Below are 24,559 nucleotides of genomic sequence, written 5' to 3'. Positions count from 1 at the left end.
CAGGGTGCACTGCCTGTCTTCGAGGTTTCTTGCACAGTGGTGTAATTTGTCCAGCCTGGGGCTTAAGCAGCAAAGGATGAAACAGCAGAAATTCCATTAGAATGGCCTTCTTGCTGCAGGAAAATTGCTTAATATTAACCAAACATTGATTAAAGTGTAAAATCTTGGACTCATTATTCACATTTTCCTACTATATCTCTCACTACGCACTGTCCTATGCATACTCTCTCTTCCACTTTTCTATTCAGTATTCAGGGTGGGAAAATCTGAAAGAAAACACACAGGGGACTAAGAGAAAGATCTGAAGCTTAATAATACTTTTATTTTATGCCATTGTTCAGGCCTTGTACTTAGTGGCGTAACAGAAAATAAATCCACAAAGGTCACAATAACACATTCTCACAGCAAACAAAAAATAGGTAGATGGATGGATGGATAGATACAGTAAGTACATTGATAGAGAGAAATAAGGGGAAACTATGTTTACTTTGATGGATGAAAAGTTTTAGTGGTGAACCAAATTTTTACTGCTGTAGTGAAACCAACATGTGGGCTTATTCTAGACTAACAATATTTGCAATGGTCAATTTTGTGTGAAAAATATATTGGTGCAGAAAAGTATCCGCTAAAAAAGCATTTGATCATTGATGTTTTTGAATGTAGCACCAGCCTACACCAACACTTTCAAGCTCAAAAAAATAGTAACAAAACAATATAAGGTGAATTTGGTCTCCATAAAATTGACTTTAGATCCCTCACAGCATGAAACTAATGGAGAAAATGAATGCATGGCTGAACAATCTAACCCTAAAGTTATGCCTTAATGCAAGGATCTTAAACTCAAAATCACTGGCCACATGATTACACTGTAACAACAAATACAAGTAGCTTAACAGCCATAAATTTGGAGCTACACAGTTATTGATTCATGGACTGAAATTCCAACTGACTCATTTGTCCTTCATATCGTCTCGGTTACGTATGGTAACCCTCGTTCCCTGAAGGAGGGAACGGAGACGCCACGTCGGTGACCGAGGAATATGGGATATCGCTTCGATAGACCAATACTTTGAGTTTAAACTAAACAAGCCAATGCACATTGGCATGGAATTATTGCATCCAGCTGCCGCTGATCACTGCGTGAGTATAAGAAGGCAGGTGCAATGCATTCCAGTTTTTCGCTGAGGAGTCGAGCCCGGGACCCGGCAGCTCAGCGGCGGTACAGCAACCATGGCGACGGGACGTGGCATCTCCGTTCCCTCCTTCAGGGAACGAGGGTTATCATACATAACCGAGACGTTCCCTTTCAGTCGGTCACTCTCGACGCCACGTCGGTGACCGACGAATATGGGATCCCTATCAAAGCGCCATGGGTGCTGCCCCTTCCAGTGCCTTGTGCGAGCCACCTGTGCCCCTATTAGGTGTAGGCCGGGGCTCAGAACAAGTAGCTCCACTCACCGTTGTCAAAGCACTACCTCACTGGGTGAGATTGGATAACACTGGGAAAACGTACCCGGTCCGCTTGGAACCGGGACGCTGCGGAAGCCCCATCCTTCCGAAAGAGTCTCGGAGGCAAATACACATATAACATCCGTTTAGGAGTATACAGAGAAATTTGAGGTGATTAAAAACCCTCTTGGGAAGGCAGAAGTCTGCCGGGGAAACACGGGCTCTAAGGCTATACCGTGGACTATACACATACGAGTACCGCTTAGTTCTCAATATGGAACCCACCCTTCCATGGTTCTCACGGATACATCATGAAGGCCTGGCGCCGGACGTTCCGCCGTGTCCAGCTGCTTAGGGGTGATGGAGGATCTCAACAGGGTCTACAGTACAGACACTCTGGAGCAGTTTAAGCAAGCCGACACTAACCGGGGCCTCTCAGTGCCACTACCCGTTTGAGGTGAGAACACAGGAGGATACCGGCTCTACACGAAGGCTATAGAACCTGGTGAATGTGTTAGGGGTCGCACAGCCCGCAGCTCTACAAATATCTGTCAGCGAGGCACCACGAGCCAGTGCCCAGGAGGATGCAACACTTCTAGTTGAGTGAGCTCGCAACCTGAACGGGCAGCGCACATCCTGAGCCTGATAAGCCAGGCTTATGGCATCCACAATCCAGTGGGCCATCCTCTGCTTAGAGATGGCACTCCCCTTCTGCCAGCCTCCATAACAGACAAAGAGCTGGTCTGAAGCTTTGTGTCCGGTCTACGTAGCACCTTAATGCTCGGACGGGACAAAGCAAAGCCAGGGCTGGGTCTGCCTCCTCCAGGGGCAGCGCTTGCAGGTTCACCACTTGGTCTTTGAAGGGTGTAGTGGGAACCTTGGGCACGTAGCCAGGCCAGGGCCTCAGGATTACCTGGGAGTCAGCCGGCCCGAACTCTAGGCCGGCTGGGGATGGAGTCGCCATTCTCCCGGGAGCATTGCTCGAGACAGCTCGTCAGCTGTACGACTGAGCAGGCCTGGAATGTGAACGGCACGAAGTGACCTCAGAACCTTCTGACTCCAAAGGAGGAGGTGGCGGGCGAGTTGCGACATGCGACAAGAGTGAAGACCACCTTGTTGGTTGATGTACGCAACAGTCGCAGTGTTGTCCGTTCGGACCAGCACATGCTTGCCTCGTAAGAGACCTTTGAGACAGTTCAAGGCAAGGTGCGCTGCTAACAACTCTAGGCAATTGATGTGCCACTGCAGCTGCGGGCCCGTCCAAACCCCTGAGACTGCATGAGACTGTGGCCCCCCAGCCAGTGGTGGAGGCATCCGTGTAAACCACAGCATGCCTGGAGATCTGTTCTAGGGGCACCCCTGCCCAAAGAAATGCAAGATCTGACCACGGGGTGAGGGTTTGGCGACAGGCCGGTGTAATTTGGACCTGGTGAGTGCCGCGCTTCCACGCCCACCTCGGGACTCGGCCATAAAGCCAGTGCTGGAGCGGTCTCATATGTAATAGGCTGAGCGGTGTAAGTGCCACCGCGGCCGCCATATGCCCCAGGAGCCTCTGAAAGAGTTTCAGTGGGACCGCTGTCCTGCTCTTGAACATATTCAAGCAGGCTAGCACCGACCGCGCACGTTCCTCTGTGAGGCGTGCTGTCTGTTCGACCGAATCCAACTCCATACCGAGAAAAGAGATCCTCTGCCACGGCGAGAGTTTGCTCTTTTCCCAGCTGACCTGAAGGCCCAACAGGCTCAGGTACCGGAGCACCACATCCCTGTGCTCGCACAACTGATCTCGAGACTGTGCTAGTATCAGCCAATCGTCTAAGTAGTTGAGAATGCGAACACCCTGCTCTCTGAGAGGAACGAGAGCTGCCTCCGTGACTTTCGTGAAGACACGGGGAGACCGGGACAGCCCGAAGGGCAGTACCTTGCACTGATATGCCAGTCCTTAGTACGCAAACCGCAGGAAGGCACGGAAGGATGGACACATGAAAGTACACGTCCTTCAGGTCGATCGCTGCAAACCAATCTTGGGGACGGACGCACCTGAAAATGCGTTTCTGTGTCAACATTTTGAACGATGGAGGGCCCGATTCAAAACTCGCAGATCCAAGATCGGTCGTAATCCACCGCCTTTCTTTTTTTCAGGGCTCACCTGGTTCCACGGGTTGGCAGAGTGTGCGTGAGTAGGGCCTTTGTTGACGCTCTTACCTCTCTCTGGGTCACCCATCCCGGGGCCTCTTGCTCTTCTGCTCACCGCCAAGTTTGACGGGGGCCGGGATGGGAGGCGCAGCCTGCCTGCGCCCAGCTCCACGGCACCACTTGGAGGCTGCTGCAGATGCGGCGCGTGAGCGGGGGTGGATGCAGGGGCTGCCCTCGGCGACAAGCAGGCTGGGGCACTGTGGCCGGCGGATGGGTGGACTTGCTGGGCCAAGTTTTCGACTGCGTCGCCAAAGAGGCCGGTCTGGGACACAGGGGCATTGAGAAACCGGACCTTGTCGGTGTCCCTCATGTCTGCCAGACCCAGCCAGAGATGGCGCTCCTGGACCACTAATGTGGACATCGCACGACCCAGCGAACTCGCGGTGACCTTCGTCGCTCGAAGCGCAAGGTCAGTGGCGGTTCGGAGTTCTTCCAGAAGCGCTGGATCGTGACCACCTTCGTGCAGGTCCTTCAGAGTAAACCGTATTAACTCTGTAACACTTTTTAAAAAATACATTGTTAATTTACAAGAAAGAAAGTTAATAACAATAGAAGTTATTTTAAATTGTAATATTTCACAATACTACTGTTTTACTGAATTTTTGATTGAATATAGTTTAAAAGTTTATATATATATATATATATATACAGTCCGGACCAAAGGTTTGGAAACAAAGCTGAATTTTTAGGATCATTATCACATGATCCTTTAGAAATTATTCTAATATGATGATTCATTATCAAAGTTGGAAACAGTTCTGCTGCTTAATATTTTTTCAGAACATGTGATACATATTTTTAGGATACTTTGATGAAAAAAAAAAAAAAAAAAAAAAAAAGCTATGTTTTTAAAATATTAATATTTTGTAATAACAATATACACTACTGGTCAGTAATTTGGGGTCAGTATTTTTTTTTCTTTCTTTTTTTTACAATAAAACCAATACTTTTATTCAGCAAGGATGTGTTAAATTGATAAAAAGTGATAGTAAAGAAAATATATTATTAGAATATATATTATTAGAATTTTTTTTTTATTTTGAATAAATGCAGTTATTTTTAACATTTTATTCATCAAATATATTAGACAGCAGAACTGTTTCCAACACTCATAATAAATCAGAATATTAGAATTATTTCTAAATGATCATGTGATAGACTGGATGTTACATGTGACACTGAAGGCTGGAGTAATGATGCTGAAAATTCAGCTTTGCATTACAGGAATACATTTTTTTTTAAGTATATTCAAATAGAAAACTATTATTTTAAGTTGTAACAATATTTCACAATATTACTGTTTTTTCTGTATTTTTGATCAAATAAATGCAGGCTTGATGAGCAGAAGAAACTTCTTTCAAAAACATTAAAAATAGTAATGTTTCCAAACTTTTGGTCTGTACTGTATTTATATTTAGGGGTGTAACGGTACGTGTATTCGTACCGGACCGTTTCAGTACAGGGCTTTCGGTACGGTGCACGTGTGTACCGAATGACCGAATGCAATATTTTGTATGCAGAACATAGGTACATTTTCGTGTTTCCAAACGAACATATTAAGTGGCGGAAGTCTCCGCGTTCAGTGCAAATCCCACCCTGCAGCTGATTCTAAGGCCGGTGACACACTGGCTGCGTGGCGTGAGCGTGGCGTTTCTGCTGCGTGTCAGTTGCGTGACAGCTGCTTCGCGTTTTCTGTTTCTTTACACACCAGAATCGTGCCTGATGCGGCGCTTGCGCGCTGCTGCTAATGTAGATGACATAAGCCCCTTTCACACTGCACGTCCGACCCGGCATATTGCCGGAACATTGCCGGGTCGCCTACTGTGTGAAAGCAACCACGTCCCGGGATTGATTCCGCCATTGAACCTGGGTCGGGGACCTAGTAACATTGCCGGGTTTAACCCGGGACGAGCGCTGTGTGAACCAAAGCCAGATCTAATGCCGTGTCGAAGAGATGACGCACGTTATCGCGCGACTCTTTTACCGGCTGTTTTGAAGGAAGATCAACGTTCGCGACGAAAAAATATGTGCAAACTGTAATGAACCAAAGATCAGTTTGTTCCTCACTTTCCGCGCTGACGCCGAGATCGTTCGCTTGCTTCAGTGAAAGTATAACGTGCCTAACGTTTTTGACTCGTACATTACACGTCACGCCCTGATGTCACGTGTCGTTATGGGATCTTTACGGGTTGTGTGTGAAAGCACGCACATATCTCGGGTAATCACTGGCAGTGTGAAAGTGCAAAATCTAGCGACCCGGGAACAATTGCCGGAACACTTTACCCGTGTATTTGCTGGAATGGCAGTGTGAGGGAGGCCGCCGACAGACCAGGATCTTGTCTTCACGACAACCATATATATACTTCATGTTGATCATAAATATAAAGCCTACTGATAAAGGGCACCGTCAACAGTATTGACGGCAAAATAGACTATGTTTTACAGGTGCAATATGCCAGTGTGTCACCGACCTAAGGTTTTCAAAAGGCATCACGCGAGTGTGAACATCACTACAACTAGGAAAAAAACGATTGTAATTCAAACGCAGCTCCCGTCGGCATTTAAACAGACCTTTGCTCTTAATTCCGATCGGTCCAACGCAATAACGAAATCTGAGCAGGTCTAAAAACTGCAACTGTTGATGCTGCACTTTACACCAGACATGGGGACTTGTGACTTGGTGACTTGGACTCGAGTCGACTCGAGTCGCTATTTTTATGACTTGTGACTTGACTTGACAAAAAATAAAATACTTGAGACTTGACTCGGACTTGGAAGTTAAAGACTCGGGACTTGACTTGACTTGAGACACGATGACTTGAATGACTCGAGTGTTAATCACATTATGTTTTCAGTTTGAATATAAAATATATAAATTATTTTTTTTAAATAAAATTGATTACTCAGCTGGAGCGCAGGCTGAGAATCGCGTTGTCATGACTGGACCAGGACACTCATCAGTCATGCCCTCTCTACCTTACGCAGACCACGCCCACTTAGATCAGATATCACATCACATCAACATCTCAGCTTGAGGGGTACCGAGGGTCATCGCTTTTGTCGTCAATAATTCGCGCCTAAAAACGCGTGGAAATCGCTAGTTGCGCCGCTTTCTCCTTGTTTCCAAAGCGCTCGGGCAGTTGCGCCCCTGAGGCGTCGAGCGTGGGTGCTTCTCAATTCATATTTGTGCATCCTCGTTTCCTTTCCTCGCTTCCTTTCCTCGTGTCTTAGCTCCACCCTTTCAGGATGCGAGGGAAGGACGCAAGGAAAAGACGTGAGGATGGAGGACTTGAATCAAGTGAAATGATTTATCCTCGCTCCCTTCAGCGTTACTTCAAAGTGTCATCAGCTGTAATTAAAGGGATCTGCCCTTATGTTGTTAAAGTTTGTTAATTAAGACATTCATAATAAATATTAATAAAGCAAGATGCCCTGTTTGAAATATATGACATGCATGGTTTATTTGAAGTGAAAAGGTAAAATATAAATAAAAATTGTTACAACAGATGTGAAGGGGGAGGAGAATTTATACGTGTGTCACGTTAAGTCGATAAAATACTTCCGCATAGGATACACCTGTGTATCCTCGCTCATCTCTCCTCATGAAGCCTCCTCCCTCCTCGATCCTCGTCTCCTCGTGGTAGTGATGGCAAAATCGAGGCCTCGTGAACCAATGAAATAGTTGAACCAAATGTGCCATATTGTTTCGAGGCTTCGAATCAATCCGACACCCGTCTCAACGGTGACACCTAGTGGTCACTTGCAGGTGTTGATCTGAAACAACCTTGACGAGCCATTAAAAAATGTGTTGTTTTTTTTATTATTATAATGTTCTAATATGTGAAGCTTGTAACCTATAGGCTCCTCACTGTGCATAATGTTATTTTGGTCATGAAAAATGAATATTAATAAAAGAAATCAAGCCACAATGTCTCACTTTTTTAGAGATTTTTATTCAAAAATATTAATTTATCTGCTGTGGAAGGACTTAGCCTACTTCTTTTTTTACAGATAATTTCTCCAGCCTTTGAAAAAATCCTCTCACAAGGGACACTTGTTGCTGGCATACAAAGATATTTTTTTGCAAGGACATACAAATGAGGAAAGATTACTGCTCTCTCTTTCCAGTAAGTTAGTGGATCATGAGTTCTGGGCAAATACGCATCGTTGATGTATTTTTTCACTTCCACTGTGGCATCAGCTGTAGCATTGTGTATCATCTTGGTTTGATGGATGCGAGTATCAAAAAGTTCCCATAAACTGTCCTGTGTTTCTACTGGTGTTGATGTTGATGGTGATGGTGATGATGATGATGATGGGTGTGATGTTGACATTTCTGGGTCTGAATAAAAATGAAAACAGCAATTAGTAACAAATCCTAAACTGACGGCATATATGAAGGATATATTATATTACATGATTCAGATTACATAACAAAACACAGACTGAAACTGCTCACCAGGATTTGTGTTTGAACGCATCAGTGAAGCACACTCCAGTGTGATATGCTTTTCAGCTTCCTGGGCTTTGGCAGCATTTCCAAATGCCACATTTTTGAACCTTGGTTCCAGCAGTGTAGCCAGTGCCAAGGCTCTAAAACTCTCATAACTAGAGTTGTGACGTTCGCGAACGAACCGATTCTTTTGAACGGCTCATAAACATGAACGATGGGAGCCGAGTCGCGGCTGGAGGGGAGCCGTTCTTTCTGTCGTTCTTTTTTCCTATGCGTATTTCACACAGATGCACACAAATGAGCACCTCCGCGAGACAGAACAGTTATAGGGGGAGGGGCGCACCCAGCGCAGGCCAACCCTTTATAGCGTGATGATATTAGTTATTAGTTGTGCATGTTCATTGCAGCCCACTTTGTTATTGTTCATTGACTTGAAGGGGCTGATGTCCTATTTGCAAAGTTTACAGTAGTAATAGTATGTAGTATGTAGACATTTCCATTTTATTTATTCTAATTTTATCTACTTTAAATATTTTTTGTTTTCTATCAAAATGTTCTTGTGTGATAACAATGTTCTTGTGTGAAAGTGTTTGTAGTAAAAGCTGTTTTGCACAGAAATTCATTGCAGCCGGCTTTGTTTTTGGATGTTTATTTGAGTAGGTATTGTATGAATAACATAAGTCAACGTAGCTTTACACACACACACACACACACACACACACACACACACACACACACACACACACACACACACACACACTTTGTACTAAAGGTAAATCCAAAATAGTGATGTCACTGTCTAAGCAGAGGGATTTGTGCAACCCTATGGAATATAGTCCACACATGACAAATGAGGTAATAATCAATATTTCAGAATAATTCAAACTCAGATATTGGTGTGTGATATCTGAGTTTTAATTATTTGGCTACAAATCTCACCTCATCATTCCTCCCAGTGATTATTTCCAGGATAAACTGAGATGCCCCCAAGCTGGCTTCTTAAAACTGACTAAATATTTAAAAAGAGCCAAAAGAGCCGTTCTTTTGAACGGCTCTTTGAAAGGAACGAATCGCGAAGATCCGGATCCCCTCAAAGAGCCATAAATCCCATCACTACTCATAACCTCCACATCTGGAGTGCAGACCTTCTTGCAGATGTGAGCCTATGAGCCAAAACAGGAGAAACACATATTTATAATAATGACAATAATATGACAGTTATGGCCAATCACATGGGTAGTATGGTCATTGTGGCCTACCTAATTGAACAGTTGATTCCTGCGTTGCATTTCCTTTTTTCTGTGCAAGCTTGTGCTGCAACATCCTGTACAGTGGTATAAGCTTTGAAGCAGACACTCTCTTTTCCTCTGACATCTCTGTTGTTGCGAGTTTGAATGGTTACAGTATTGACAATGATTGTTCAATAATGTCATAATCAATACTTGTCAGGGGAGCAGTATCATTGTTTAAGTTGGAAAGTGCAGCAGCCACTGGTTCATGTTGGTCATACAAGCGCTGTAGCATGTCAAATGTGCTGTTCCATCTCGTGTCAACCTCCTGTATCAGTTTCAGAGTTGGTCTTCCCATCAAGCTCTGCATCTCCACAAGCTTGTCCTTTGCTTTGCAGCTGGATCTGAACAACCCCACTATCTTTCTGGCCTTCTGGCGTATTTCATTGATGACTGGGGTTTGATCTAGTGCCTTTTTCACAATCAAATTTAAAGTATGAGCAAAACATGGGACATGGCGAAGGTGGAGTAGCTGGGCACTTAGGATCATGTTAGATGCATTGTCAGTCACCATGCACTGAACTTTGGAGGTTATTCCCCACTCAGCCATTAGCAAGGCTTTAGCCTCCATGAGATGCTGGGCTGTGTGGGTTTGGTAAAACCTCCTTACACCCAGTACAACAGTTGCCATTTTTGCCTCTGGTGTTATGTAATGGCAAGTCACACCAAGATATCCATCCATATTAATGGAGGACCACATGTCAGCTGTAAGGCTAACAAATTCGGCCTTTTGTAGGTCCTCCATTGTCTTCCTCTTGGCTTTGTTGTACTTTTCGCTGACCATTATTTTAAGCACCTTCCGGGATGGGAGGACATAGCTTGGATCAAGCTTGTTCACAAATGCCCTGAATCCCTCATCGTCCACGATGGTGAAGGGCTGCAGATCCTTCACCACCATGTTTATAAGAGCCTCATCCAATTCCCTCTGTCTGACTTTTAAAAGAGAAGACAAAACATACTTTCAGACAAATACATTGGAAAAATACAGCTTCAATTAGTGCACATCTATTAAAAGTATAGCCTACTGGTTCATTATTTGGAAACCTTCCAGTGTTTATAATCAGTGCTTTATATAACTTATAAACTTTATAAACAGTGTCCCAAAAGGTTGTAATTATATTTCAATTATAATTATATCCCAAACAATGCATACCTTGCTTAGATGGCCCAGCAGTGTCAGTAGCAGGCCTAGGTACAGGGGGAATGCCATCCTCTGCACCCTGCAAAATGGCAGGATGAGTGCTCCTCAAATGGCGCATCATGGATGATGTATTGTTGCAGTAGGCTAGCTGCCGATCACAATACACACATCTCACTTTATTTTGGGTTTCTAAATGGAAATGCTCCCACACCACAGATGTACGGCATCTCTTCTGGGGAGCTTCCATTTTATCTATCTATCCAAATCTATCTATCTATATATGAATCGATCTATGTATCTAGATATGTATCTATAATCTATGTATCTATATATGTATCTATCTATAATATATGTATTTATATATGTATCTATAATCTATCTATATATGTATCTATCTATAATATATGTATTTATATATGTATCTGTAATCTATCTATATATGTATCTATCTATTAATCTAGCTGTCTATATATATTTATATCTATGTATCTATTAATGTGTCACTATATGTATACTCTGTCTGTCTCTAGCCTCTCAGTCAATGTGTTGTGTAAATTTAAATGTAAGTCTAAATTGCCTATAACTAATCAAATCGCACTATGTCACTATATCACTGAAAATCCGCTATCTCAAAGTCTCCTCTCACAAAAACCCACGAGGTCAAAATGCGTTTATTTCACTTTTATACAGATGTGCGATTGTGTGGTCTGTTCCCGACCGTTCCAATCAAACGCTGATTCGGCAGACCACACCTGATGAAACAATTAGTGAAACACTTCGAGGCTTCGTTTGGTCATAGTCACGTGACACGGGTGTTTCGAATCACGCTTCGGATCAGTGTTTCGACACATCTGCGCTTCGGGATCTCGCAAAGCTTCGGAACGACTGTTTCGCTTCAGCCATCCTTACCTCGTGGTGCAATTAGAGAATTGAGATGTCCTTCAAGATGGCTGTGTTCGATCGGTTTCCGGGTCATAGGATGGAGGACGGAGGAGCGAGGAGACGAGTAGGGATATTGAGAAGCACCACGTGTCTCACCGCGTGCGCGTCGCGACCGCGTTGCTTCCATTATGAGCGTGCATACCGGTGGCACATACATGGTGGGATAGGCCACATCGTGCTTGGCTTGCAGACAAGACTCTCGAATCTAATATTTTGCAAGTGCAATACCCTTGTAATAGAGGTAATGACTTACGGATGTACTCTGAGAGAGAGATTGTGTGTGTGTGTGTGTGTGTGTGTGTGTGTGAGAGAGAGAGAGAGAGAGAGAGAGAGAGAGAGACACACTCGTGCTTCACCTGATGAAGGAAACCCAAACTGAGTCTGACTCCAATCACAACCCCAACATTCAGAAACTAATTGACAAAAATCTGAAGTATAATTATGATGAAAAATGAAAAAATGAATTTGAGCTCCAAACCAAACTCCAGTGTTATTCGGCCCTAACAGAACCACAAAACTGGCAAATTATCACTCAAGCAATTAAAAGAAAGACAAATCCTTTCAAAATATCGACTCAGTGATCATGATTTGGAAATAGAGATTGGTAGACATAAAAGATCCTGGCTACCGAGAGAAGAGAGGCAAACACTGTGAGCTGAATCAAACAGAGGATGAGAAACACTTCCTTCTTGTCTGTCCCAAATTCAGCACTACAAGAGAAACATTCTTCCCACAGTTTGAAGCTTTGAATCCTTCATTCTTGTCTCTAAATGACTCAGAGAAACTACTCTATATACTTGGAGAGAATGAGACGGCAGTCACAATAGCTGCTAAATATTTATACACCATACACACCATACGAAAGGGATAATTTATTATATTCAACTGTTTTATTTGATATTCTTAATTGTATATAATTACTATTATTAATATTAGAAATATTATCTGCTGCTGCTATTTTATTGTATTGTATTTTATTGTAATCATATTTTATTCTGTATCTAAATGCTAAATTTGGCAATACTGTAACTCAAATGTCATGCCAATAAAGCAACTTGAACTTGAACTTGAGAGAGAGAGAGGAGAAATGTAAGAAAGTTTAATGTTGTATGTAAACTGTGTTTGAGGGGAAGTCGTGGCCTAATGGTTAGAGAGTCGGACTTGCAATCGAAGGGTTGTGAGTTTGAGTCTCGGGCCGGCAGGAATTGTGGGTGCGTGCATGTAAAGTTCTCTCTCCACCTTCAATACCACGACTTAGGTGCTCTTGAGCAAGGCATCGAACCCCCAACTGCTCCCCGGGTGCCGCAGCATAAATGGCTGCCCAATGCTCTGGGTGTGTGTTCATAGTGTGTGTGTGTGTTCACTGCTCTGTGTGTGTGCACTTCGGATGGGTTAAATGCAGAGCACGAATTCTGAGTATGGGTCACCATACTTGGCCGAATGTCATGTCACGTCACGTCGTTTGAGAGAGAGAGAGAGGGGGGGGGTGTTCAGAGAGGAGTCTGTTGGATGTTTAGCTTTTATTTGTTTTATGGACTCAATGTTGAAAATGTAAAACATTTCTGTTGGCAGAAGTGAAAAATAAATAATTTTATGAAGTTACAATTTTGTTTGATTCCATGATGTATTTTACTGAACATGAGTATTTACAATGCAAATCCAAATTATTTTAATTTACTGTTACTTAAATCTTGTCTTTTAACTTTATTAAGATCAGATTCTGCAGGTAAAATTACAATAATAAGGTGACTTGACTTGTACTTGACTTGACTTACTACAGGACTTGACTTGACATAACTTGTGACTTGACTTGACTTGACTTGCCCAAGAAAAAAATACTTGGGACTTACTTGAGACTTGAAGGTTAAGACTTGAGACTTACTTGAGACTTGCACATGTGTGACTTGGTCCCATCTCTGCTTTACACTTTGGAAAAGTTATATATATATATATATATATATATATATTTTTTTTTTTTTTAAATATGAGCAGGCCTACAAGCTAGGATTGGTAATGCTGCACTGTAATCATAGTTATTTATTTATATTTTTCATTACATTTTATTATATGATATTGGTTTGAGACTGAGAATATTTTATTTAGTGGAGAACTTTGCAGCAGTATTTTATTTCTTATTCTTTTTTTAGTTTATATATATTTTATTAAAAAGTATTTAAAAAAAGTGTAAACAAATTATTTAAAAAAGTTCATAGTAATAAACAACCTGCAGTTTAATGTTTGAACTGTGACTTTAAAACCGAGGTACGTACCGAAGCGTGATCTTTGCATACCGTTACACCCCTAATATATATATATATATATATATATATATATATATATATATATATATATATATATATATTTATTTATTTGTGTATATAGCAACTGTTAATAAAACCTATAAACATAACTACATGTCAATATTTAAGACAAAAAAATGAATTGCAAACAGTGGAAATTGATTAACAGACTAAATTTGACTATTAGCACTAGGAGGGCCATGTAAAACAATGTTCCGGGCCGATAGTTTGAAACTTTAATGCACAGGAATTGGAAAAAAGAAACTTTCGGTTCCACAAACACCCACATGAAAACTCTAATGAGGCAGAATGACAAAAACAAGCCCTACTTTCACGAAGGACTCAGCCGTGTCCCTCATTCTATTTCATCTTATCTATATAGTGTGCCAAGAGCACATGGCTACATTTACAGGCACCGTCGTATTTTTTAATTTAATCTCTGACTGTGTTTTCGCATAGAGCTTTCACTGGGATAAAACTCACCACGCAGGTTTTATTCCTCACTTTTATATGGCTTGATCTATCCTGCCTTAATTAAAGTAAAAAAAAAAAAAAAGCTTTCTGTTGCAAGCTATTATGGAGCAATAAAGAAGCAATTTATGAGTTTATCAATAAGAAACGTTTAGATTTCCCCATTGAAGGGGAAAAGAAAAGCAGAAATGTGAAACAATAGGGAAGAGAGCGTAAGAGTCTGACAATAGGTTTCTGCTGAGGTGAGCTGTTCATTCACTTGATTCATCTTAGCTTCTTCAAAATGAAATTCAGAGTTACTAAATGTTCATTTGTCCTTCAGGATATGACAACCATTCAACCTCAGACATTTAAATCATTAAATCATTCACATTATCTGTGAAGACTAGTCAGTGTAGCAGGGCTGAAGTGGATCTGACCTGCTGTGTGGTTTTGCATTAGAAATCATCTAATAGTGTGGCTGTTTCCCAAACACTCAGAAACAAAAATATAAAAATGCCTCACTTGCATGAGCATTCAGCAAGCCATGGAAAAGTCATTTCCGCACTGGATGCGCAGCTGGGGAGGATCGGGTCTGTTAATCTGTTTCAGATCCTTTACAGAACCGCATCTTAGAGAGCAGGAGCGAGCGAGGGAAAACACTACATCTGAGTAATCCACATTTGAAACAAGCTATGCATCACACATACGGGAAAGCAGGGGAAAGGAGAGAGAGAGAGAAATCTGTGGCACAAATGGTGAGCAGAACCAACCGTTAGCTTCCACTCATCTCTTTGCCATGGGAAACCAAAGTTTTTGCTCTATTTCTGTCGAACAAACTACCCAGGACTGAAAAAAATAAGTCCTGTGCTTATTAAGACATCATTTGTCTTATTTTATTGGCCTGTTATAATGAGGGGGAAGCGTGTGGGTGGTTATGTGGTGTCCTGCCCCCAGTGTAGGACACCATCTATCTTTGCACAAAGCTCCCAGCTCAGCTGCTCCGTATCTCCACATATGTGTGATTACAATATTTGTGCGATTAATCACGGCAATGTGACATTCTGTGTCATAACCACACGTTGCTGTAGAGAATGTAGTGGTGACCGATTTTTAAACAAACTGTACACAGTGGAACGAAGTTCACAACAGATTTTATTGCCTGAACGTGTAGACGGAATTCAGTGTCCAGCATTTCTAATGCCTTATACTTTATGTGTGGCAACACTTCCTGTATTACGAATGCTGAAATGTCACTGGAGTGCTTGAATTTAAATGGCTCTAAAGCTCTCCTGAATATGAAGAACGTCTAAGAGATGTTTAGGAACTAAGGAAAGATGGTCTAGTTTAGTGAAACATAAATTAGTACAGTAGAAAGTACAACTTTAGCAGATATTCAAGATAACACTTCCTGTTTCTATCAGTAGGATAAGAAAGCTTTTCTTTTAAAAATTTGGGAAGTGCTTATGTTAGATATCTAATGCAATATATATATTGAAAATTGAAAGAAAATTTAAATGCATATATTACAGTTCATATACACTATTGTTCAAAAGTCAGAGGTCTTTAACATTTATGTTTTGAAAAAAGTCTCATGCTCACCAAGGCTGCATTTACAGTAAATCACTGAAAAAAAATAATAGCTTAAAATATTGCAATAACAAATTATTTGAATATATTTTGTGATGACAAAGCTGATTGTTCAGCAGCATTTTCTACAGTGTTAATCCTTCAGACAGCTTTTTTCGCATTGTCCATGTTGTTAATAGTTATGCTGCTTCATATGTTTGTGAAAACTTTTTTTCAAGATTCTTTTTAATAGAATATTTTAAAAATTTTTGAAATATAAATGTAAACCTTTATTGTCACTTTTAATAATTTTAAATGCATTCTTGCTGAATAAGAGTATAATTGTCCTACTGCCCCTAAACATTTGAACCATAGTGTAGATACAGTCTACCATGCCAAGAAACAACTGTTATATTTTCAAGCAATTTCCACAGGTTTCTATTAATGCACATATTAAGAAGCCCCAGACTATAGTGTGACAAGCCTGTCTTTCTATCAAAAGCAGCAACAGATAAAAACTATATCAGGGCTGCATTACTGGCACACTAATCAAGATATATGTGGATGCATTAGCATGCTAATGGCTCAATCACAATGTCTTCTGAAAAGAAGCCGAGAGGGAAGCGAGTGGAAGTCTATTACTGGACCATTGAAATTCACAGAGAGCCAATTGTTACATATCTCAGAAAATCACAAATACTGTAACTCAATGTTTCACTCATCTCTCTTAAAGCTGAGTTTCCTGCTTCCCAAACTGTGGGTCTATAAATACACAGTGTTCATTAGCAGAAGGAGAGAGTAGCAATAAAAGATTAAGAAGTGTAAAAAAATGAAACGGACCAAACATTTATGAATGTTTTTTTACCAAACCAGTATGAAGACCAGAAGAGCATGGTGATGATTAGGGACAAGTTATGAATGAAACTCCTTTTTCTGTGTTCACTCCATCTTGAATTGCGCTCACGGAAAGCACTTAAGAAACAGTTTCTCTCCCATGGCTCGGTACTCTTTGAACTCAATTTTTTTTTTTCTTGAGTAAGACACTGTATGACATGCACGTTACACGATTTGACAAATTTATACATAGAAAGGGCAACAGTGCACGCCATTAAAAGAAATGACATAAGCAGTTTCCATAACCGCTGGCCAAATTCAAATTAAAACTAATTTACTAATTAAAAAATTAAATCATCTTTGAGAGCAAGGGGGCCCCATGGCCTTTCGGGGGCCCTACGCAGCTTACGTACTTAACGTATAGAGAGGATCAGCTCTGACTGTCACTGTAGAAGTGAGACAGCGAAATAAACAGACATAGACATATCCCAAATCTCAAATTTCAATACAGTAATGATGCATTTATTTTTTGTGTAAAACTTAAACTAAGTGAACATTACTAATAGCATGAAAACCAAATATACAAAAAATCTAATGATATTCATATCAAACAAATTTGATAGAGAATTTGTTAGAGTATTTATAGGCTCTTTTGACTTGGTCTAGTAAACAACCACCATGAATTAACCTGGAAACTGAATAAAGTGGTAAAACATAATCAGAACCAAGTGTTGGGTCAAGATTTGGCTGGTCTGGCCCAGTTAGCCTCATTGCTGATGGATACAACAGCTAGAGTGAAAAGCATCTTTCTCTACTGATAGCAATTTAAACATTGCTGTGGTCTAATTAATCTTTTTTCCAACTAGCAGCATATAAATATTTAATGTAAAAACATGTAAATAGTACATTATACTATATGAGATGTTTTACTAGTGCCCAAGGGCTCTTAACAGTGTGAAATGACTAATTTAAAATGATGTAACTTCTCAGTGTTACAGAACTCCATGCTCACCTTAGTAACTGCATGGCAAAGCCCAGAACAATGGAGGCAAGTTTTGCCCAGGCAAGCACCACTGATATTATCTTTTGAAATATCGAAGTAGAAATAAAATCTAATTTTATTTTGTTAAATAATCAAAGGTAAGCTTAACACACTTCCTAAGATTGGTAAGACACAAGGTCTCAGTTAGTTCTACTCCTTGTAAAGAACCACATGAGATTTTAATAGAGCACATTCCTGTGCCATTGTGAGCCTTAAAACACCATAAGAGGCAAATTCTCTCAGGCCTCTCTCAATTGTAGGATTGAATTAGCAAAGTTGCTCTCCATTTAATGTCACATTACATCTCAACACTAGCCAGTGTCTACATTAGAGAGTGAATAAGTGGGGCTCTGCATATTCAGCTCACAGGGGAGGTAATGGAGCATGAGGTACAGGGGACAGAGAGAATGAAAGAGCATGAAACACTGTGCTTTATGTCTGCTAACGGCTCTCTGCTAGGAGAGTACATGGACTGGAGTCTCAGTTTTTATAATACGCTCTTCATTCGGTTAAACATAGTGTGCACAATATGACCCATGTTTCAGGTAAGATAAGGATTTGGACAGGGTCATTGGGCAGGGCAGAATACATAACTCTGAAATTCCTAACTAAAAACAGTGGGATCAAAATGTTTGAGACTAGTAAAAAAAAAATTCTATCTGGCTATCTTTTTGTTTCATAAAAAATATAGAATATGATAATGTGATGCATTGGCTGACTTCCACAATTATCATCACCCCATCCCTTATTCGCCACCCTTCACTAAGGCTGCGTTCAGCCCCCAAAACGGTGCAAAAGTTTTTTTTTTGTTTTTTTTTACTGAAACAGTGGTACGTTGACCACCCTGTTTTGGTGATGCAAGAGTTGAAACTATGAACGTTGAGAAGGCCATTGTTTGTGTTCTTTATGAAAAATTTGCAGAGCCTGATTAATCTATATTAATACCTGTGTAATACTGCAAAATATGCTTGATGTTACAGTCACAGTGCAATGGTGGAGCCGGGGACTCAGGCGGCCATGGTGGAGCAGCCAAGATGGCCACAACCCCAGCCCCCACTTCAGCCTCTACAGCTGGAGCCCTACTACCCCACCTTCCCCACCAAAGAAAAATACTTGGGGAAATTTGCGGGCTGTACTCTAGGGTTGGAGCCCTCCCTGGGCTCAACGGGAAATCAGGAACCCTCCCTGGCCTAAACAGGGTATCAGGAGACCTCCTTGGGCTTAACGGGGGATCAGGAGACCTTCATGGGCTGAACTCGGGAACTGCCAGCAGATGGGTCCTGGATCAGAAACTGAGGTTCTCCAGGCACCGGATGACTGCCTTTTTCCAGCAGAGTTAGGGGGTGTCTGGGAGCTCTGCAGGGCAATGGTATGTCATCCAAATCTGGAGCAGCATCACCAGAGTTTCCCCCTCGAGGGAGCTGGAGAGGGGGAGCGGCACAAATGCCTTCACATAACTGACTGGGTTGGAGCTCACCTGACCCATGGTGATGAATAAAGCGGGTTCCTCCATGTTAGTGGAGGATTGAACAGGAAAAAACTCAACACTTCTATAAAAATAAACTAAAAAAAAAGCAAAATAAACACGGGGAGAGGGGTGCTGCTTACTATCGTGGTCGGTTTTTCTGTTATGTTTAACTTGGTGAAAGGTGTGAGGAGACACTGGAGAATATTTCCATAGTGTTTAATTCCATCAACAAAGACATATGAACTGGGGAATGACGTTTAAGAACCAACACACACTAACTGAAAGGACTGGGGCTTTTAAACACAGGATAACGAGGCACATAGGAGACACACCTGGAATCAAGTTAATAATCAACGTGAGGACAAAAACTGGTTCACAGAGAGAAAACACACACACACAACATGGAACAGAGTCTGACACTTACTATTTTTATTGTGAGTATTAGACTTAACATTATGGCTGATCACTGTTGTTGTGATATGTTATTGTAATATTTGGCTGCTATTTTTAAGTTGAAAGAGTGGTTTAGGCCTCTAGGGGAATTTTTTATAACGTTTTTTTTTTTTTTTTTTGGACCAAAATATAATAGAAGTGGAAGGGAAGCTCCTGTTTTAGTTTTTAAATTGGGCAAACAAATTGTGAGGTGAGAGATAAATTGATTTTTTTTATGTTCTATTTTAAAGGGTTTATTAAAATCTTCTGTGTAAAAATCTAGTTTACTTACTACAAATTGATTAATTACATGGAAATTTTTAAATATAAATGGGGAGTAAATCAGTGTATTTGTGATGTGGCTCATGATGGCTGTTTGCAAATCTATATTTAAGTATGTATGTTTAAAAAAAAATTCCTGCACTCTGTTTTGTTTTTGTTTTTTCTTTTTCTTTCTCTTGAAACATCAATGTTAAGTGATTTTTAGACCTTTAAAAGTCAAGTCTCTCTCTATCGGTCGATAATTATTCAAATAAATTTAATTCATTATTTAAAATAAATGTGATCTTACCGCACTACTTCATCTCTTTATCTGATCTGAAGCAGGCAGAATGCTACAGCTAATAAAATAACCGTAATTTTTACCCTTTCAATCAAATATTGCACTGCAAACATCATTAACAGCTTTAACTTGTCAGTGCTGGCACATTACCATAGGGTATAAGCAGGATAATGCACAGCTAGCACACACACACACACACACACACACACACACACACACACACACACACACACACACACACACACACACACATTCATTCAAAGAGTTTTCTTTATTTTCATGACTATGAAAATTGTAGATTCACACTGAAGGCATCAAAACTATGAATTAACACATGTGGAATTATATATGGAATTATATACATAACAAAAACGTGTGAAACAACTGAAAATATGTCATATTCTAGGTTCTTCAAAGTAGCCACCTTTTGCTTTGATTACTGCTTTGCACACTCTTGGCATTCTCTTGATGAGCTTCAAGAGGTAGTCACCTGAAATGGTCTTCCAACAGTCTTGAAGGAGTTCCCCGAGAGATGCTTAGCACTTGTTGGCCCTTTTGCCTTCTGTCTGCGGTCCAGCTCACCCCTAAACCATCTCGATTGGGTTCAGGTCTGGTGACTGTGGAGGCCAGGTCATCTGGAGCAGCACCCCATCACTCTCCTTCTTGGTCAAATAGCCCTTGATGCCTTCAGTGTGAATCTACAATTTTCATAGTCATCAAAATAAAGAAAACTCTTTGAATGAGAAGATGTGTCCAAACTTTTGGTCTGTACTGTGTATATATACACATAAATACATACATATACATATACATATATATATATATATATATATATATATATATATATATATATATATACATACAGTACTGTGCAAAAGTCTTAGGCCACTAATGTTTTAACGAACAAAATGGTTTTAAGTTAGTTATATCTATCTTTTGCTGTAGTGTGTCAGTAGTAAATATCAGTTTACATTTCCAAACATTATTTTTGCCATTAATTGTAATAATCCAGTGAGATTTTTGTCTCACAACATCCAGTGCTCCACACAGAGATCTGACGTCACCATTATCCATGAAGAAACAGAACAAACTGAGACAGACTAAATCCAGAAGAACTGTGGCAGTGTCTCCAAGACACTTCAAGAAACCTGCCTGCAAATCTACCTGAAAAACAATGCACAAGTGCACCTAGGACAAAAGCTTTTTTTAACGCAAAGTGTGGTCACACCAAATGTTGATTTAATTTAGTTAAGTTAATAGAAGTTAATTAATAAAATATACTTATGGCATTATTTTTATGGCATCCTCACCTTACAGCATTTTTACACAACTTGCCAGTACCAAGCTGCACAGTACTGTAGATTTGCAGGTTTCTTGAAGCATTTGGAGACATTGCCACAGTTCATCTGGATTTAGTCTGTCTCAGTTTGCTCTGTTTCTTCATGTTATTCCAGACAGACTGGATAATGGTGAGATCAGATCTCTGTGTGGAGCACCGGCTGCTGTCAAACTCCTTGTGTAAACTAAAATCTCACTGGATTATTACAATTAATGGCAAAATTTATGTTTGGAAATGTGAAGTGATATTTCCTACTGACACGCTACAGGAAAAATATATAAATAACTGACTTAAAACCACTTTTTGTTGGTGATATATATATTCACTCCCCCAACCGACAATTCCTGGCGGACCTGTGACATGAACCCACAACCTTTGGGTTACAAGTCCGACTCTCTAACCATCTAATGGTTCAATGTGGTCTGAAACGTTTGCACCACCTGAAAGTATCCAGCACATACATGAAACCGTCTGCTACTAGTGATCCTGTTCATGGACAAAAATTCATAAATTTGAAAAAAGTTCCATGTTCTTCCAAACACATTTTATGTTTCAATAAACAATTCTTGAGGAAGCAGCAAAAACATTATACTCAATCATTTTTACACTGGAATGTCAAAGGTGCTTAAAATTGCAGAACTGCAAATGATCAAGCTGATGTTTTGAGAAACAATACTGTTCAAAGTGCATGCACACACAAATACATCCTGTAAATGAGTTGCTCTTAACTGCTGAGGTTGCAACTTAAAAATGGGTCATGGGTCTGTTCTATCAGGGTCACATATAGCAGGGAAAAACTATGCATAATGTTAATATTAAAATTTAAGCATATAATCATGCATAGTTTGGATAACTCACTTTTTTTTGCATTAAAATACTTAAAATAATTGTTATGCATTTCTGACCAACTCACACACTCGCACACATTTGTGCAGCAATAAAGCAAACCCTCACACTCTTACAACTTAAAGCACGTCAGTGACAGCACACAGTAATGAATGCGAATATGAAAATGAAATGTCATCTTAAGACACAGGCCACTTCCCATTGGCTTTGCCAAACAAAGTTATTTTTCTTGTTAATGTAGCATGTTGAATTTGTAACGCGATGGCGTGAAAATGAAAGGTTGCATGTCTCACGTAGTTTGCAATATGTATTTGATACCCACAGTAAATCAATGCCCAGTGCAGAAACACATGTTAATGGAAGCCACTAAATTGGAATAGAATTTGTTTAGGGAGCGAAAAAAACTAAACAAAAAAAAACCAAGTGACTGAAAGTGCGAGAAAGACTAAGCCATATGTTTTATGAACCGATAAAAAAAAAAAAGTGAGGGGAAGCTAATTTTCACTCTTTACTGAGCCAGTGATTCCAAACCTGACTCTCATTCAACCAATATCTATATTTAATAAAATATAATAAATACACACTGTTGAGTAACCTCATTACATAATTTAATTACAAAATAAATGTAACTGTAGTCGGTTACAGTTATTGGGGAAAAAAAGTGTAATTACAGAAAATGTTAACGGTAAAAAAAGTGGGTTACATATGAATATTTGGTAACACTTTAGAATAGGTACCACTTGTTAACTATTAACTACGACATTTCTCAATAAATTCTTAATTTGCTGCTTATTAATAATTAGTAAGGTAGTTGTAAAATTTAGGTATTGGGTAGGATTAGGGATGTAGAATAAGGTCAAGTAGAATAAGGCATTAATATGTTCTTAATTAGCACTAATATATGGCTAGTAATCTAGTGATATGCATGCTAATAAGCAACTAATAGGTGTTACCTATTCTTAAGTGTTACCGAATATTTTAATTAAATGATGCTATTCTGCTGCTTTTGATTTGTTCTCTTTGCAGCGCACTATGTCTGTCAATTACTCAATCCACATTGCTACTGAAAGTTTTAGCACACAACCTGTCTGAGCAGATCTCAAAATATAAAAGTAAAAAGAGGTGTTAAAGTCTGATTTTGTGGTGGCTATGCTTTAAAATTAAATTAATTAATAAAATTCAAATGATGAAGGAATTTGAAAGTCTGACAATAATTAGTGTTGAGTACTACAGTACTGTAAGGTTAACCCTGCCCAGTTTAAAATTTGAAAATGATTTAACCGTGGAAACATTTGTCAGAAATTGTTAAACGTAATCAAATGTACTGTAATCAGTGATATTACTTTAATAAAATAATTTAAATAGTTACACTACGTATTATATTTTTAATAGGGCATGTTTTTTATTTTAATTTGTAACCTATTACATTTCCAAAAGTAACTTTCCCTACACTGTATATATCCAAAGTATTTAACCCAATTTTAACAAATGTATCTTTACAACTAATTTTTAACTAATTTTAGTAGTATTTCTAAAAGCCTCTCAGTTATTAAAATATTATTAATTTATTTTTATAACTTAATTCATGTAATTACCTGCTAAAAAAACGTATATTTTAACCCCGGGAAGCAATTTTTATCGGGGAACCACCTCGAAGCGCGATTGGGCTAGTTTTGGACTAGTTTTGAGAAGCAACTGGGCAGGATTTGTTGTAAAAACCTGGCAACCATGATCTGAACGCACATGCTGGATATATACTTCTAATTACAGGAGCGTCTTTACTGGTGAGATGTGCATGAAAATCGCATTCGATTTTTTGCACAGCCCTACTTGGGAATGTCAGTGAACTAAAAAATGTAAATGTAATATTCTGTGAAAGCCCCCTTGACTAAATGAATGACATCTATGTGGTAAAACAAAGATAATACAGCCCCTTAGCTTTTCTCTGTGCTTCAGGAACAGCAACATAATGACAGTTCCATCTTTTCTGAGTGGAGAAAAATGGGTCCATATTTCAAAAAATTACTTTGAAGTCCAAGTGGAAGCTAGTGGGGTTCGTTATAGAGTATTTTTGTGCCATTTTTTGTTGAAATTGTCCAAAAAAGAAAATTGTGTACAGTGGTGTACATCTCATCAAAATGTGTTGCACACAAACTTTACCATTTTGTACCTTGTGCTGATGTTATTACCGGGGCTAATGGTATGTCTGGTGTGCCACATCCAAAACTTTAGTCATTGGTGTGGATCAAA

The sequence above is a fragment of the Carassius carassius genome, chromosome 4 (assembly GCF_963082965.1).
Source record: "Carassius carassius chromosome 4, fCarCar2.1, whole genome shotgun sequence".
Lineage (NCBI taxonomy): Eukaryota > Metazoa > Chordata > Actinopteri > Cypriniformes > Cyprinidae > Carassius > Carassius carassius.
This window is presented reverse-complemented; position numbering follows the sequence as displayed.